The 19,531-nt window shown below is 41.6% G+C and overlaps 2 protein-coding genes across 2 annotated transcripts in view; one reads left to right on the top strand and one right to left on the bottom strand.

Annotated features, from left to right (window-relative positions):
- LOC126175730 (ion transport peptide) overlaps positions 1-15,412 on the bottom strand; it is a 356,525-nt gene extending 341,113 nt beyond the window's left edge. Inside the window, exon 1 of the mRNA XM_049922677.1 lies at positions 15,386-15,412. The gene's annotated coding sequence lies outside the window, so the exon portion shown is untranslated. The remainder of the gene's footprint in view (positions 1-15,385) is intronic.
- LOC126176535 (peroxisomal leader peptide-processing protease-like) overlaps positions 1-19,531 on the top strand; it is a 1,185,809-nt gene that overhangs the window by 509,971 nt on the left and 656,307 nt on the right. The window contains exon 4 of the mRNA XM_049923692.1: positions 17,094-17,143. The gene's annotated coding sequence lies outside the window, so the exon portion shown is untranslated. The remainder of the gene's footprint in view (positions 1-17,093; positions 17,144-19,531) is intronic.

The raw sequence follows: 19,531 nt of genomic DNA on the forward strand, positions 1-19,531 counted from the left end.
GTAGTCTATCTGAGTACAAATCTAGGCCTTACTGAAATTTTCGATCTCAATCAAGTTCCTTCCTGTTACTTCAGACAGATCATCACAGACGTATACCTCCCACGGTGTATGTGATGAAACCCCCACTGCTTAATGAATTTGTTGTAAGACTGTCGCTTTGACAACCACACGAACAGTTTACACCGATATCATTTCGTGTCATTGCATTTTCACTTTTTTCACCCCCATCGATTATGTTATTGTTGTGCTCTTCTGTGCGGAGACTGGTTTGACGTAGCTCTCTACACTAGTATGTATGTACTGTGCCAGTCATTTCATCTCTGCATGACTATTGCATCCTAAATCCGAAGGAACCACCTTATTATATTCAAGCCCTACTCCTCCTTTATAATTTTTATCCCTCTACACTTCTCTCCAATGCCAATTTGGTGATCCCTTGATGTCTCAGAAGGTGTCCATTCAACCGAGCCTTCTTAAAGAAAGTCGTGTCATAAAGCTCCCCAATTCGATTCGGTGCCTCTTCAGTAGTTACAAGCTGTGTTTTGAAATGTTTGTTTCCAATAGAACACAAAGAACGTAAAAGAAGGCACTGAATTTGTTTAAAAAGAGAGAAAATGGTTATTAATAAAGAAATAAATTCCTAAAACGCGTCTGCGATCATTATGATCTTTTTACGAATAATACTGTTTAACTCACTTCACGTATTTGTTGTTTCTTACGTTGCTGAGATAATTCGGCTACTGCTATAATCTGATTCCGTAATTAAGCTCAAAAGTAAGGTAGGACTGTGAAGTCTTACGTATAAATTAGCAATCAAGAAAAATAAAATACTGACCTGCGTAACTTACAACTTTTAAATAAAGACTATCTGACACTGGCTTGTCTCACATGTTCTAAGTTAGATGAGGCAGTTTTTGCTTTTCTTCCCTGGGAATAAATGTAGGACACTTTCCATTCTTGTGTTATTTTTTATCCTAATTATAAGATTTCATGACTTCAATAGTTGAAACATGTCAGTTACGTAATAAATTAAAAAAACACATTGACCGATCATGAACCAGATAAATATCGTATCTTTTATTATTAATCGCGGTATAGTCTGAGTTTTCCCCGTTTGCTTTTGACTTTAGTTTATTAAACTCTCCTCTCGTTTTCCGGACTGAGGCCTTTAAATATTGAATTTTCCGTCAGAAGATTTTCGCCTTTTAAATCTGTTCTGTCATTCAAATACTTGACCGCGTATAGAACATTACTGCGACAGGAAATAAGACATACATTTCAGCAACTCAATACTCTTTTTTCCACATTTGGACAGCCGAAAGGTACTTGCATTGACATAATGTATTTTTATGGAATAGGTGAATTGACAGACATAAGATGAGATTATGAAATCGACAGTGTATAAAGGGCCTTCTGGCAGAGCTAAAACTACATGTGTTGATTTAAGTAATGTGAAAACAGTAGCTGAGTGATATGTACGGTATATGAAGGCCAATTAATAACCACAAGCAATCACTTGGTAGAAGAATCAATGAGCGATGGTACAGCACTTCAATAAGTGATGGAACTGTTTCACACTATAGTTAAACAATTTTTACAGTAGGTTTACACATACTTTTTGAGTGACTGCTAATATACGAGGGATAGCCATGAAATAAATTATCGTCTGGAAATAATAAGGCTCTGTAAGTAATCCTTTGTTCGTAAGTACATGTTTGTACTCGTGGGACACTGTCGCGGTTCGGAACCGCGCGACTGCTACGGTCGCAGGTTCAAATCCTGCCTCGGGCATGGATGTGTGTGATGTCCTTAGGTTAGTTAGGTTTAAGTAGTTCTAAGTTCTAGGGGACTGATGACCACAGATGTTAAGTCCCATAGTGCTCAGAGCCCACTGTCGCGGTGGCTCCCTTACAGTCTTGTTACGCTACTGTCCCGCGGGGATTTCAACTTGTACCAGGACTGCAAACGTGTAACTGCAAATTAACAAAAAATCAATGAAGTAACTTTAATTTTTCTTTGTGACAATGAAAACTTTTTGGCTACCACCTCGTAATTCAAAATCGCTCTTTGTAACTGTGGAGATAAATTGGCAGGTTGCGAAAGTTTAAGACGCATTGTTGATATCAAAGTTTTTTTAAAGAGAGGAGAAAGGTAGCATTTGTGGAAAATTCTTCAACTGTTGCAAAAACGGTCGCGTCTTTCCTGCCCGTTTAATGCATGCAGACATAATTTGGTTAATGTCATTTTCTGTTGAGGTGGTGCAATCACAGTACAGACTGTCTCAAGAAATGTGAGGACAGTGAATGACACGATCGAGCGCCAAGAGAAGGATCAAATGTACCTGCGAGCGCAGGAAGTATAAGGTATGGTGCTGTTGGTATGACGCGGCGCGCCGTTGTCATGGTAGAACACCACAGGAAAGCGAGCGATGGCCATGCGAGAGTTCGCTGACGCAAGTCCAGCGTCGACGACCTCCACCGCTGCTGCACCACTTGACCGCGATCGCTATTCTTAGCGGAGAATGCAAGGATATCGTTACTTTACTGTGCACTCAAGGTACGACGCCGGCCTGCCGCTCCTCGCCGGAAACCAGCCGCTTGACCTTCGCCTCAATTCTGGGCTTCGTCCCGTTCCGGGGCTTTACGCCTGACTACGGCAAAGTACACATTAATTGCTCATTTTCCTTTTGTAGATGCTAGATCACCACTGCGATACCGCACTCCTATGACCTAATATAAAGAAAAGGTGTCCGAGAGGAACCCACTCCACTGTATCATCGTCACTTAACCAGTTGAGCAGTGTCCAGCAAAATCCACTTGCAGAGAAGCAGCTAACTTGCGGTCGAAGATGTATCACCACATTAAAAAAAAAAATTGCCAGTTGCGAGTAGGACTCGCACACTGAAGGTTCCGTGCAAACTTTATTACACTACTGGTCATTAAAATTGCTACACCACGAAGATGACGTGCTGCAGACGCGAAATTTAACGACAGGAAGAAGATGCTGTGATATGCAAATGATTAGCTTTGCAGAGCATTCACACAAGGCTGGCGCCGGTGGCGACATCTACAGCGTGCTGACATGAGGAAAGTTTCCAACCGATTTCTCATACACAAACAGCAGTTCACCGGCGTTGCCTGGTGAAAAGTTGTTGTGATGCCTCGTGTAAGGAGGAGAAATGCGTACTATCATTTTTCCGACTTTGATAAAGGTCGGATTGCAGCCTATCGCGATTGCGGTTTATCGTATCGCAACATTGCTGCTCGCGTTGGTCGATATCCAATGACTGTTAGCAAAATACAGAATCGGTGGGTTCAGGAGGGTAATACGGAACGCCGTGCCGGAACCCAACGGCCTCATATCACTTGCAGTCCAGATGACAGGCATCTTATCCGCATGGCTGTAACGGATCGTGCAGCCACGTCTCGACCCCTGAGTCAACAGATGGGGACGTTTGCAAGACAACAGCCATCTGCACGAACAGTTCGACGACGTTAGCAGCAGCGTGGACTATCAGCTCGGAGACCATGGCTGCGGTTACCCTTGACGCTGTATCACAGACAAGAGCACCTGCGATGGTGTACTCAACGACGAACCTGGGTGTACGAATGGCAAAACGCCATTTTTTCGGATGAATCCAGGTTCTGTTTACAGCATCATGATGGTCGCATCCGTGTTTGGCGACATCGCGGTGAACGCACATTGGAAGCGTGTATTCCTCGTCGCCATACTGGCGTATCACTCAGAGTGATGGTATGAGATGCCATTGGTTACACGTCTCGGTACGTCTCGGCACAGAAAATTTTAAGTGCTTTTTTTTTCCCGCGCGCCGTTCGAGATTGGAACGGTAGAGAGACAGCTTGAAGGTGCTTCATTGAATCCTCTGCCAAGCATTTTATTGTGAACAACAGAGTAATCACGTAGTTATAGATGTAGAACCCGTTCTCAGAAAAAGGGGACTTAACAGACGGACAGACAAATGGGTAATAAATGACAAAAAATACTTTTTTTCCTGTGATCCAGTTAACAAAGCAATTATTTGCGGGTTTTTTTCCTTTGGTTGTAATGTGAAACTTTGCTTCTTGTCAAATTTCATGATTCTAGGTCAACGGAAAGATATTTCTTCTTCGTATATAAATATCACAAGTAAGATCGCTGACACTTCCAACGATGTTCGTTAAAATCAAATACTCTATAGGTTTTGATGTGAGAGTTTGCGAGTATCATAATATGTGACCAAATTGCCATATCTTTTGTATGTATTGACCTAAAAGCTTCACTTTGTTACATCGCCAAGGGATCATGGACTTCAATATTTTATATAAATTTCAACATGATACGTTACCTATTCCTGAGAAAAATTGATTTGAACAGACAGGCAGACAGACAGGCGGGCAGCTAAGTCATCCTTTAAGGATTATGTTTTTACAGACTGAGGAACGGAACCCTAAAAAGATTTGAACCTTAATGGATTTTGTTCTATGCGCAGCAGCGAGGTACTGCCTGCCGTGCTCTTTTGGCACAGTTTCCACATGCGCTGTCCCGCTCAGGAGTGTTATTTTCTGATCAGTGTACTAAACATCGCATTTCACACAGAGGGGATGCGGTTTCCTGGCCGAAGGAATCCTGATTAGGTGCAAGAATTAGAAAGAAACACTCCTCATATTATGAGATGAGTCAGAATGTCATCACGACAGCTTTTGGGACAATATTTTCTTTGACGACAAGGGAATCGTTGATCATGTGTGATTCATATGGACGGACCATCAGCACACTGTTCTGTTCAGATGTGTGAGTGCGTCGATGGACAAATTCGTATTGGGTGTGGTCTGGCAACACTTTTAGCCGCAGTTGAATTGCCACCAAGAAACCCGGAACGGACTACGTCAGACAACTCATTATGACAAATAATCAAGTCCCATGTTGCCTAACGTCGGTACAGGACTGAGGAACAAATGTGCACAAGTGCTGAGGATGTCTTTCGAAGTATAATGCCTGAGATGTTCCGCAAGATGTCAAAGAGGACATGGAGACTTGTAGATATTCACATAAGGCTCGATGGTGCACTTGCAGATCCGATAGACGCATAGTTTCTTATGCAAGTATTTCAATACACAATACAGAATGGTCAGAAACAATCCGAAAAGTTTGTATTAGTGTTACGGGGTAGGTTGTGGTGAGAAATAATAATTCAGAAAAAAAAATTCGATACGTTGTGCCGTTTCCGAGTCAATTAGCTCTGAAGTTAGCCAATGAGGCAGCTGCACGTATAAATTCAAGCGGCCCACCAGAAACTGTGCCACCAAACGAGTTCTTCGTTTGGTTTCCTAAATGCGAACAAGAAACCAATGCAAAAAATTGGACATGGGACGGTACCAAAGATTGAACCCGAGTCAAAGGTTGACCAGTCTCGTCCGCTATCATCTACACCGTGAGAACAACTGATGTATCTGCCGGACCGCTTGAATTTACGTGCGATATGGCATGATTGGCTATCTTCACTGCTAATTAACTCGGAAACGGCGCAACATGTAGATTTTTTTCTTAATAATTATTTCTCAGCGCGACCTACTCAGTAACAAACTTACGAGCTTTTCAGACTGTTTCTGCCCAGCCTGTATACTGGTTTGACGTAGGGCTGCTGTAGACTGCAGAGTAGTGACAAGCGACTAAGTAAAGTCCGATACAACTTTACTAAAACATGGGTACGCTATACTTTTCGCTTTTTCGAACTTTTATTGTAGTTTGCACCACTTACTGCTGGCATTATTTCAGATATCCTGTTTATGTAGAAAACAATCGTGTGCGGATAATTCTGGTGCCGTGCTCTAAATGCCAAACTGTTAAGGAAAATTCCGTTTTCTTTACTTTGTGGAACAGACTTGCCGCTTCTCTGCGGAGGAAAGGATACGATAGCACATCAGTGTTTTTATGTTCTGACATGTTTGAGCCCCGTGACTGTTTTACGGTACAGGCTACACGTAAATAGCTACAATTCTCTGTGCAAAAGTGTATTCAGTTGAGAGAAATTTTATTTCTGAACGAGTCGCATTTTTAACGTACAGGCTCATAACCTAGCATATTTTGTATTGATCGTACCGTAGCGTTTACAGTGTATTGCTCGTAGTATAGAGAATCCTGTTTATTGGTTTTGTTAAATTATTACTGTGGTATATTCAAAAATATTATCCACTTCTCTACCAGTAAACCTAATTACTTGTGGATTATCGACAGCGCAAAAAATTAAATATATTCACCGCAGTCAATTACTATTCATTTTAACCTTCACCATAATTAGCGAAAAAACAATACCATCAATGTGGCAAATGTTTATGGCATGTGCTTTTTGCATTTTTTCGCTGTCGCCTTTTCAGGTTAATTGATTACTAGTTCCCACTATTCCATATTAATTCAGATGTTAAGGATGCGCGGCTGTGCCTTATATATATCCGTATTATTAATAAATGAAACCCGTTTGCCTAACTAGCTGAAATGATACCTCAAAAGGCTGTTGTAAACTGTTATATAAGTACTTGTAATCTGGAAGCCTTCTCTGACTTTTTCGCTTTCTAACATAGTGTAGAGCACAAAACTGGTCTTTAGAATACAGAGTACTTAAATCTTATAAGAGACTAGCTCCGTTAGTAAATGAAATAATCCGATAATCTTTAGTTCCTAAGTTGCTGAAGAATACACACAATAAAGAAGCGCGAGTTATAGTGGCATTACTCTCGCCGATACCCGTCTAGCAGACAAGAAAGTAATTAAATGGAGATTATCTCTTAAGGGGCTTAGGAATAATTTGCAATTAAATTAAGATTCCCATGGAAGACGACGTAATCTTACTTTGCAACCACCTGTCTACCCGATGCAGAAACTCTGTTCTATAAAGTCTGGTCCGGCGTTGAAAGGGAATCAGTCGTGGATTTACGTATAGAATTAAAAAAATCACTGTATTAACGATGTGAGAATAAGAGAACTGAAACAATTGATCTGTTACTTCTTCTTCTGAAGGCATGTTTTGTATTTTGTAACCAACATTGGTTCGCATCTTACCTCTCCAGGCCATAAAGGTCGAGTTTCTCTGTCATTACACGTTTTAGATATTGTGTAAAGTAGCAGCGTAATACACATTGGATAATCACGGAGCCCAGCATAAAACTTACTTTTATTGTCAGTTGCATTAGATTCTTAACTACCATAGCCGTGTGATGTTATCGTACAAGTACTTAATATAGTGAGCTGTAGCTCGCGGTGACACGTGACGCCTCTAATTGGTTGCCTATTTTCGAGACCTTGCGTATTCGACCCTCTTCAATCATCCCTTAATGGAAAGTCGAGACCCCGTTATAGCAGAGACGGGAGACAATTATTTGAACGATACGGCTTGCGTCAACGTGCGCTTTCAGCACATAGACGGCTACTAGAGAGTGGAACTCTAGACGTCTCTGCTGATCGACGACAGACAAGTCTCCAACTGAGTACATTCAAGTATTAGTTGTCTAAAATACTGCTTGCTGCTTCTTACTTATGTGGTTTTTCATGATTACCATTTCAGTGGGGATTTACCAAGACGGTGCTTTGGCGTATAAATTTCTTTGTCAGACGAGAGAAAGATAACATTTCATGTCTAGTTCATTTAGACTTTCAAGCAACTGGTTTTATGTTTTTAACTGTGACAAAATAATTGTACACTCTCTCTGCCCAAGATCTGTTTTCATTTAATAATAACTAGCATTAAATCATGGGCAGAATGTTTCATTGAATTGTCTATCAGCAAACGACAAAGGCAGCCGTGAAAAACTGTAGGAAATATCAACCACTGGGATACTAAAAAATGTGACGCATAAGTACGATCCTTGCACCGTATCATCGTAACCGTTATTAACGTCTCGGAATGAAGAATGTTATAAGAATATCACCAAACCATACACAAATTGATCCTCTGTAGTGCATCAAAAATTAGTTTACTCTGAGTTTTAACTTATAATGTTATAATGGTTTGCATTTGGAAGAGACGTATTATGATGGAACGAAAGAAATGAAATAAAAATATTTGGAACTACTATGTGAGGCCCAATACGCCCAGGGCCCTCTTGCTTCGTATTCTTTTGTATTTCGTTTTGAGGAGTACAGTAAGGCAGAGGGGTAAAAGACCATACATAGTGTTACATTTTGATTCCACGAAGAGCTGTTTTCTGTTTCCTTCTGAATTACAACATGATGTATCGTACCCCTGCATCCTCGGTCAATCACAACACTTGATCCAGTAGTACTGTAGACGGGGTTCCAGCAATTAAATAACACTAGGGATGTTGACAAAAAATTGATAATAGGTTAAAAAATACCGTGTCTGTATCGTAGATTAATGAGGAAAGATTTGCAGCTACTAGTCACTATTAAATAGTTTTTGTGATGATTTATATGTTATCGATTTTATTTTATCAACCTTTACCGGTTTCGGGCGTTTTCGCAGACGTCTTCGGAAGGTTCGTTATCATAACACTCGCAGATGTACAGTCTTTTACATGTGAGGTGACAGCACAACATTTAACCGATAGAGACCGAAAGTTGCAATCGCTTTTGTTTTACATTATCGATTTGTTGCACCAACGTTTACACATAGTTGCATTTACACCTGCTTTGAATAGCTGTTTTTGTTGAGAAGTAGACTGCTTCATACAATGAAGATTGTAAATAAAAGCATTTATTATTCCTTTATCAAAACATGTACAAATGAATAAACAAAAAAAAATAACTTTCATAATAGCTGTAATAAAAAAAGTTTGTCCAAAGAGTGCACATGTCAATAACACCATGATAGTTGTTGAGGATTAATATTTGACGTTGGCTATTTAGATGAAAGTGTAATATTTAGTGGATTGTCATATGAGGTAAAGCTTAATGTTATTGAATGGTATACCTCATACTATACAAACAATAATGCACTCTATTGAAAACATTTTCGTGAAGTGATAACGGCAAACAAAATTTATAGTGAGTTCCGGTTCTTGTCGTATATATGTTACTGTGCTTTAACATAACGTATAAACAACTTGCAGACTGTGTTAACGATTTATTGTGTTAGTATTTCATAGCCACGCTTATGAAAAGCGATAAGGAAATACGCTTATTCAGAACAAATATTAGTTCTGCTAGTTCTTTAATGTACACCATTCGTAGTAGGGTGAGGCAACACACGAAAAGGGCAAAGCGTAAATTTAGTAGGGTAACTAGCATGATTAGACTTTCTCTAGCTCTCAGTCTTGGAAGTCACAGGTCGTTGAATAAGAGAAGGGAATTATTGGTTCGCTTACATAGAAGAAGTCGTAAGTAAAGGCTGCTAAATGTTAGGCTTGTTCGTGAATCAGACGCAGTACGTTTACTAAGGCGGTGGGCTATAATTTCAGCGCCGCCACAGCAGAAATGGCTGTGTATGTCTGAGCTGTTCGCCTTTCATCCCAGCGGCGCGCTCGGTCGCTCGTGATTTCGTTCTGGCACAGGACGCTCTCACGGATGTTTTGGTACAACACGTATTTTTACGGAAAATATACACTCCACGGAGCATGTTTGTGTTCCCTTCCGCTCCATAATCTTTTTCTCTCAGCACCTTTACGTTCAAAAATACGCGGAAAGGCGGCCGAGTAAACAATCTCGCTGTGCGTGTGTGTAACCACAGACTGCCGTTTTAAACTAGGTGAGAGCGGACTACTGGCCACTTTCGTGCACTTTGGCTTGCTGCATGTGTGGCGCGCGGCGCTTTAGGCCGGAGGCGGTTGTGCTCCGTAGAGTCGCCTCTGCTGCTAACACGTGAGGGGAGTCCGTTGCCACTACTTCTTTTTCCTTCCAGTTGTCTTTAGTTGAGAAGGTATTTACGAAGCTGTAAAATACTACTCGTTCAACAGTCGTTATTGAACGTGTGTCGCTAGATTGATGTTGTGTCCAGTGCAACAATGAAATAGAAATACAAATTGCTTCCTTCTGCTGGATCGCTAAACGGCTACATATATATGAGTTGAAAATATATACACATATATTTTTTTCAACGCATAGCGCATATATAGTGATTCGGCTGCCCCTACCTATGCTCTTTATGCAACCAGCAAATTTTCCTAATCTCTCGGTCGCTATATGCAAACTGTAAGTCCTACAGAGAAATGAAAAAGACCTTTTTGTAAGAAATTTAGAAAGTAATGAGGAAATGTGCGTGTACAGTGGGCTGTAGGGATAACGTTATTTCTTCATGAGCAAGTACAGACACACTAATTAAGAGCCGTGCTGATTGTTTTTGTCACCCACTGCGAGATATTTTTCGGGAGACTGAAATTGCTAAGTTACTTAATCTCAATGTGAGACGTGCTCTCCTTTGTAAGAAAACTATTAAGAGTGCCTTAGGCCAACGTTACTTAAATCCGTACGTGTACATAGCTCGAACAGGGCTTTCTAAGAATTGGGGGGGGGGGGGAGGCAAGTATATTTCCCTATTATTTCATATAAATTTTTCCACCCTGTTACTGGATTCATATGTTTCTTGTAGTTGTTTTCCCCCTATTGTATGATTGTCTCCCAGAAGACTTCGCAGATTTGTAGAAATATTAACAATAATTGTATGCCTCGTGACCGTATTAATTGACAACAGCTTATTTGTGCTATAAACAGTTACCATTTTTAAAACTGTTTATTGTCGTAGTTTGTATGAAAAAACTTATTATTAACACAGTTGCGGCTTTCGAGATAAACATATTTTCCGTGAAGAAAATTAGGTCTTTATAGCACTGACTGTTAACTGGTTTACATAATTATCTGTTATAACTCAAGTACTATAGGAAACGGAAAATAGTGAAATCATTTCAGATGTGATGCCAATGTCTGAAATACTAGTCACTAGATTACAACCTGCACAACTTCCACTGTTATTTTAGGAATTTCATAACGATGTCCCTTTTAGGTCACAGAACGAAATGCGCTGTACCGGAAGATCTGGCGCTATGTCAGAGAGACAGAAACATTGAAGCAACAAGCATCAGTAGAGTTAAATGAGAAAGCCTACAGTTACATGAACACTTCTTTCCGTGATACTTCATATCTGTACATTGCAGCTCGAGAAAGGATGGTGGACAAGTATGACATATATGTTGAGATGAGAGTATCTTTTGCGTTTTTAAGAACTATTAACTGATATTGTATTTCTCATATCCGGTCTTATTCAATGGTATTGCTTTTACTTAAAAGAACCACAGACGAACGTCTTATTACATACACAAAAGACAGTGCATTGGAAGAAGATGGTCCCACGTTCATAAAAAAAGTCATCAGATATCGCAATATTGATCGATACCGCACCGTTTGTGCTCTAATCCATTATTTCGTTTTCATTTTTAACATATGTACGAGTGTGAACAATTAAAACTTCAGTCATAAGTGTGGCAACAGTAATCTTGCGATTTTGTTTTTAATAAAAGATGAACGAAATTAAGATCTTCTAAGCAACAACGATACTTGCAATATATACAATTGCAATGAACAGTGTTGCGATGAATTTTTGTTGTAAAGTCCACCAAAAGAAAAGGAGAAAAGCTATAAACAGAATCAACATTTCACGGAACTGAAATAAGAGGTGAAAAGGGGTAATAATATCATCTCGTATAATTTTCCTTTTAGTTCTTGTATTATGCCCCTCCTACCGTCAAGGACGTCAGCTTACGTAAGGTTTCATTCGAAGAGTGGTTTTGAGTTCTTTTTATTTGAAATATACTAGCTGTTTACCCGGGCTTGCCAAATAACATATTTATCACAATGTAATAGAAATGAAGTTTGGTTGAAACTGCACCCAGCGTTCCGCTTTACGTCTCAAGCCTTCCTGCTTATGAACCCCTCCTCCTAGACACCTGGAAAAGTGTGAGTTCGACACTAACATTTGTCGTTTTCGACTATTTTTACTTGTCACCCCATTTAATGTCGCATCCCACACGTAAAGGTACTATGAGTGTCTTATGCCAACGCTGTTTTTTTTATAAAGATAATAAGTGATGTACGTATCAAGCGCTAATGAAATTGCTCCGGGTGTTACTGAGTTATGCTTACATGTCAGTACTTTTCCAGCTTCACAAATAGGAATCTTAGGATTGTGTTACACCGAGAGTATTTTTTCCATCAGTCCGAACAAAATTACTACGTGACTGGCAGATTAGAATGGCGAGAAGCAGTGTGCAACCAGCCACACATGACAGTGCAAAACACGAACACAAAGAACACGTGGCGCTCGAGGAAGCACTGCGAAAGGTTAGCGGCTGTCCCCTACCTCACGTCTCGCTGACACGTAAGCAACAAAGTTATTTTTACCTAGGTTGTCATCGTCTTACATAAAGGGATTGCTTGTTTTGTCTTCACAGAGTGTGACAGGGTGATCCTGAAATCCACCGATAACATTTCGGAGACAGTGTAGGGACATTTTCTGAATATTTTTGTATCAGGAATCAGTGATCTCCGGTGGCTATTACAGAGTAATTATGCAATTAAGATTCATTCGTTATAAATTTTAATAGACTTGATCGGAATATAATGAAGTAGTAATTGGACAAATAGTTTCGGTTAATAAACAGCTATTTTCAAGTTATACCTGTCGCTTGCGTGAAACCGTTTATCTTGCTACTATTTGATCGTATATCGATCAAGACTACAAATTTTTTTGATAAATATAACAGATCGTTGTGTCTCCTTCACTTGACGTTGTCAGTTTTTGAAAATGATGTATTGGTTTCTTATCCCATTTTGCTCTGTTTCTGTGAAAATAATTCCATAACAGTGAAAAGGCCCGTAATGTGCAATAACCAAAACGTACAATGCAAAACACAAAATAATGCACCTATGTACAAATTCAAAATAATTGTGATGTGGTTGCAGTCATTGCGGGGACAGAACAACATTTTGTCGTTGCGCTGCACTTAATTTTCATTCATTGAATCCACAGACTAGGTGCATATGGCCAACTCTTGGAAGTAAAACTATCCATCCTGGTGTGTGCCACTGTTAACGTACATCTAACAATACTGGAAAAACAAACCGGAGGCAGAATCGAGCAGAACTGAATGCAAGCTTGAGTGCAAAGTGTAATGAACAGCTTGCTCAGTGAGTAAATGGAACAATTTGTTTCCAGACAATACAAACAGTGTATATCGCCTATGCAATAAAGATACAAATATAAATAGGATTAAGAAATTAAACGAAACGCAACTACTTAGAGACAACGGGTCCCATACGTCAATATACTCAGAAAATATACCTTAACAACTGACGTAATTTTTTTGCTGGCATTCAACTTAACTCTGTAAATAGTAAACGACATTTTGTTGAAATTTCTCCATACGCTCCAGAGCTATGCTTACGTGCCACAACTTTCACAAGCCCACTCCCAAAAATAAAGCTACATGTTACTCCTAAGGTAATTATTTCCTGATACTAAGTTATTTGTGTACCGTGTTTGACTGAAATTGCTTCTGGCGCTACAGATCTATGTTGCAACACTCTAATATAAAGGTGTTTCACATAATGTGTTTCTCTCTGCAACTTACAAAATAATTACTGAAACGAATATTTATTCAAATAGCTAATTGTAAGAAACATTACTCTCTGCACGGTTATGAACGTATTTTATTTAATTATTTTAAAGAATGTAACAGCAACGAGCTTTAATTTTTCAAATAGATCATTATTTTTTCTATCATGTAACTGATGTATTAAAACGGAGTGCGTACAAATCAATTCAAATCAAATTTCTATCAATTTTAGTTGGGAACTAAAAATAATAAGAGTTTTAGGGGCACGTGCAGCATGCCATGCATAATTGGCTGTGTTCAAATGGATGTTCTGGTGGCGGAGGTTCATTTAAATGTGGTGTTTAAACAACTGTCCATTTTCTTGAATGCATAATTCATTCTTCTTCTAAATGACCTGCTGATGAAATGTAAAGCTGCTGTTGCGACGCAACGACAGCATCCTCAAAGCGCTTTTTTTGTAGTGGTGAGTTCAAGCTCTTTGCTTTCCATATTTCGGGAGGATATAGTATGGACCAAAAAGGTCTACTAACATGGGTTCCAAACTGCATATCTTAAGAGCTATGAGGATTTGTTCAGTAGAAGTGTGCTTCACACTAACGAAGATGAACAACTGCTCATAGCTCTTAAAGTGCGCATTTTAGACCCCACGTTTACTAGACTTTTTTTGGTTTTGGTCAATACTTTCTCTTTCCAAAACATGGAAATTAAACAGCTGGCAGTAGAAGAGATCTATTTATTGTATCGTAGATGAACAAATGCTCATAGCTGTTAAATATGCGTTTTAGAGCCCTTGCTTACTAGACTTCTTTCTTGTTTTTGTGTAAGCAACCAGTCCGTAAAGCTTGCCGATGATTTTTTGGGATACCCTGTACGTTGTCTTCAGGACGTTTAGAACTTAAGAAGGCGGATTGAGCTGTTAGTTCACGAAAACGGTCGCTCGTTTGAACACCTCACTTAATGAATATTACACCATCGGAACATCCATTTGAACACAGCGAGTTACATACAGCTTGTTGCATCCATTAAAAAAAAAAAAAACTTTGGATGTTTCTACCTCCCTCACTGAAATTCATAGAAATTTGATTTAAACTCATCTCTAGACTGCTGGTTTAGATACATCTGCTACATGATAGAAAAAATAATGTTCTATTTAAAAATTTTACTTCTTTGTTTTAACTTTCTGGAAAATAACGAAATGAAATATTAAATGAAACTGTATGATTCAAGAGGCCTTTTAAGGTCTCAGACATTTACGACATATATGTGCGGACTGAAGCGGCGAATGAAAATTTTTACCAATGTCGGGACTCGAACCTGGGTCTCCAGCTCGCTCGGCAGGTGGGCTAACCACTACACCACACTGGCACAGTGACCTTGTACAACTGCACAGACTATCATAGCACGCTTCCCTTCTCAACCCAAACTCCCACTCACGCCTCAGCCCACTAGTTAAACTCGAACAGCAATGCAGAGGCTCTCCAACTGTATTGGAATAGCACCTCAGTATTAAACGAAATGCTGTTCTAATTTATGGGGCTGAGGCGTGACTAGGAATTTCGTTTGAGGAGGTTTTCTAGGGTGATCCGTGCAGTTGTGCAAAGCCACTGTGCCAGGGTGTTGGTGTGGTTGTACCTACCTAGTGAGCAGGAGACCCGGGTTCGAATCCCGGCCTTCTTACTAATTTTCATTCGTCGCTTCAGTCTGGTAGTACACACCATAAATGGTGTGTACGCGGCAGAAAGATTAACGTTTTTGGCGTTAACCGCCCGTCTGGGAGAGCAGCAGGCGGTGTGTTACTAGAGCAGGAGCGGGAGCGGCGGTCAACTCACCGTGCCGGCGTCGAGTAGCGTGACCACGGGGTGGTGTGTCTGCCGCGAGGTGGGTGCCGAGCGCTTATATACGCCGTAACGCCGCCACTGGCGCCCCGCCGCGCGCCCTCGGAATTAGCGCTTATTCAGGGTACGAGGCCCGGCAAATTACACGACAAACGAGTGTTTATGAAAGGAGGCGTTTTGTTCGCCGCGGGAGACGGCACGGGGCCGTCTCGAGGCGCTCAATTACGGGCACGCCGCGGGCGCTCTTTAATCCCCACAGCGACGCGCATGATCACTGCTTCCCCGTGTGAACACCCTCACTCAGCCGGCCGCCGGCCGATTGACGTCACTGGCCTGTGTCGGCCTGAGGATGGCGCCGCCAGACGACAGTCGGAGAGCTCCGCCCCCTCCACCCCGCCCCCCTCCCCCAAAATCCCACTGCAGCCTTCATGCTGGGGAGGAAATTCCACGTAGTTCCATCGAACATGCGCTTTTCTCTCGTGACAGCCTCAAAAGCGTGGCTCAAAGAAATCAGGTGTATGCATTGTTTCATGACTTTCGAAAAGCATTTGACGATAATAAACATCGAAGACAGAAAGAAAGACGCTGATGTGACTTTGTGATATACTGAAGTGACAAGTCATGGGATAGCGATATGCACATAATAGTATCGCGAACACTAGCTATAAAAGAGCAGTGCAATGGCGGAATCGACACGACATGGTATCCAGGCGGGAGTACCCCAAGGAAGCATCATAGGGCCCTTAGTGTTTAACCTCTACAATAACGACCTTCCAGCTACACACAACACGACGGTGGCAATCTACGCGGATGACACTGCCATCCTTACGCAAGATGGGAAGCCGTCTAACTCACGACTACAGACTGCACTCAGAGTGGCAGAGCCTTGGCTGCTGAAATGGCGTGCTAGAGTAAACGTCGACAAGTGCAAAGCTGTTCTGTTCACTAGAAGACCGAAACTACTGCGCAAACATCAGCACTGCAACCAAATAACACTACATGCACGCCCAATACGTTTCCGCGAGAAGGTCAAATGTATGGCTGGACCGGAAACTACTCTGGGGGGACCATATTCAACACGTGACCAATAAAGCAAACGCGAGGCTCAGCTCTACCCTATGCTTAACAGGCGTAGCACACTGAATAGGAGGGTGTCTAGGTCCATGTACATACTTGTTCGACACCTGATGACGTACGCAGCCCCTGTCTGGGGATACACTGCGCCCACACGCCTGTGCCGTCTGCTGCTTACACAGAACAAAGTACTCAGAATCATAAGCAACGCTCCGCGCTACACACGCACCGCGGACCTTCACCGGGAATATCGGCTAGATACCATCTTGCAGGCATTCCAAAAACTCTCTACACGACTGTACAATAACACGAGAGACTCGCGTAACCCGTTTATCCTTTCTCTGCGTAACTACGACCACAACCATAGATGGAAACATAATAGACCAAAGACACTATTGGCAAGGAGCTAAACATCTATGGTCCATAGCACGCTAACACGACAGTATTGGCGAGCCCCTGCAACACAGCTACTACTGGTAACCCCAGAAGCTCGACCCGCCGAAAAACAGGCAATCGCGGGGAAACCGTACTTTACACAGCACGCCAACCAGCCACACGCACCCCCTACACTGTGAGCCGATCTATGACCGATCGCCCACTAATGTATGACGACCTTGAACTGTTACAGGGACGCAGCAACTGCAACAAGCCCTACAACGAGCTTCCGCAACGGCAAAGGTAATGATGCACGATACCTCGCACTAACTTAACCACACCTTGCATGCACTGTCGCAGCTAGGAAGCCGCAACTGCCCTTACTACACGTCTTACCCAGACGCATGGATAACGTCACAGCCCGCATCCTGTGACTCCTGATTCAAAAACTAACATGTTATGCGGAGGTGACAGTAGAACTTTTGGTTTGGTCACCACGTTAGTGTGGGCGTGGAGGGGCCCCATTCTTTGTGTGGCGGAATTGTCACTTGCACTTAGGTCATCCATGTGAAAGGATGTCCGGTGTGATTATGGCCGCACGACGGGAATTAATAGACTTTGAATGCGGAATGCTAGTCGAAGCTACACGCACGGGACATTTCATTTCGGAAATCGTTGGGGAATTCAATATTCCGAGATCTACAGTGCCAAGAGTGTCCCTAAAATACCAAATTTCAGGCGTTAGCTTTCACCACAGACGACGCGGTGGCCGACGGCCTTCACTGAACGACCGAGAGGAGCTGCGTTTGGGAAGAGTTGTGAAAACGCCAACAGACAAGCAACAGTGCGCAAAATAACCGCAGAAATCAGTATGGAACTTACGACGAAAGTAGCCATTAGTACAGCGCTGCGAAATTTGGCGATAATGTGCTATGGTAGCAGACGACCGACGCGAGTACCTTGGCTAATAGCGCCACTTCGCCTGCAGCGCTTCTCCTGGCCTCGTGATCATATCGGTTGGTCTGGTTAGATGAGATAGGAAAATGATTTGGTCTTCCTCAATCTGCAAGATGCTTGACTCTTTAACGTATTGTGGAACGCACGATGTTGTAGGGCGATGGTTACATATTTCTGAAAAAGTGGTCAGTTGGTAAGAGCTGGTGGTAGTGTTAAAGTGAGGCGGTGACCCCACGAAGCCATGGACCCTAGTTGTCAACAAGGCACTGTGCAATCTGGTGGTGACTCCATAATGACGTGAGCTGTGTTTGCATGGAAGGGACTGGGTCCTCTGGTCCAATTGCACCGATAATTGTCTCGAAATATTTATGTTCGGCTACTTGGAGACTATTTGCAGCCATTCATAGACTTCATGGTCCTAAACAACGATGGAATTTTTATGGATGACAGTGTGCCATGTCACCGGGCCACAGTTATTCATGATTTGTTTGGAGAACATTCTGCACATTTGGAGCGACTGATTTGGCCACCAAAATAGCTCGACGTGAATACGGTCGTACATTTAGGGGATATAATCGAAGGTCAGTTCGTACACAAAATCCTGCACCGGCAACACTTTCTCACCTATGGACGGCTGTAGAGGCAAAATAGCTCGTCGAGTTGCTGTATTACGCCGGGCAAAAGGACGTTACGATATGGGGAGGTATCCCATGACTTTTGTCACCTCATTGTATAGCTGACAGTGACGGAAAAGCACAATTCTACAGTTCACTCTGTGGCAGTAAAGTGGCGTTATATTTCTCTATCCACACAACGAGATATGTCATTTTCACCACTTTTTCAGAAATATGTAACCATCGCCCTACAACATCGTGCGTTCCACAATACGTTAAAGAGTCAAGCATCTTGCAGATTGAGAAAGACCAAATCATTTTCCTATCTAACAGACACGCACCTGTCTTACTAAGAATATTCCTCTTCTTTGAACTATAAAGAGAGTCTGGTTGAACGTGGGTGTTATAAAGCTGACGTTATCGCTCTGAATCTGGGTATGACCATATTTTGTCGTAGTTGACGAAGGAATTCCGCTGTTGCAAGGATACGCATTGCATGAAGCTTCCCCACTGAATAATAATTATTACGTCGACAGGAAACAAAGGCACAATGATTTCACGATACACAAATCATCACACCGTCCAAAAACACACAAGTGTCCTGCATTTGGAGCCATGTTGTCCGCGGCACACACATTACCTAGAAAACAAAAAACACTAACACAAGAAAAAGATTAGTAATAAAAATTAATAATAGCTACTCAAAAATTCAGTTGACGAACTATGCAACAAAATACAGGCCAGTTATCAGTGATAGAAGCATTACAGGGAAAGCAACCGGCCCAACACAAATCTTCAGAACCATTCCATACTTCGGTATACCATCATAAAAAATTGCTGACTCATTTAGAACTACCAATATAAAATATTTTTCTCCACAAATAACGAACTTGATAACCACTCGCCCAACACGATAAACATAAACACCATAATAACAGAAACAGTGGAATATTTAAATTTCAGCATAAAACTTGCCCTGTGTTCTACGTAGGCAAAACAGGGGAAACTTTCCATTTGCGTTACAAAGAACAGACTGATGTTTTCAGGCCCAACCACTTGATAAATCCTCAGTAGCTAACGGAATGTGCTTCAATAGGTACGCACTAAATGAAAAACCGCA

This window comes from Schistocerca cancellata, chromosome 3 (assembly GCF_023864275.1).
Source record: "Schistocerca cancellata isolate TAMUIC-IGC-003103 chromosome 3, iqSchCanc2.1, whole genome shotgun sequence".
NCBI classification, from domain to species: domain Eukaryota; kingdom Metazoa; phylum Arthropoda; class Insecta; order Orthoptera; family Acrididae; genus Schistocerca; species Schistocerca cancellata.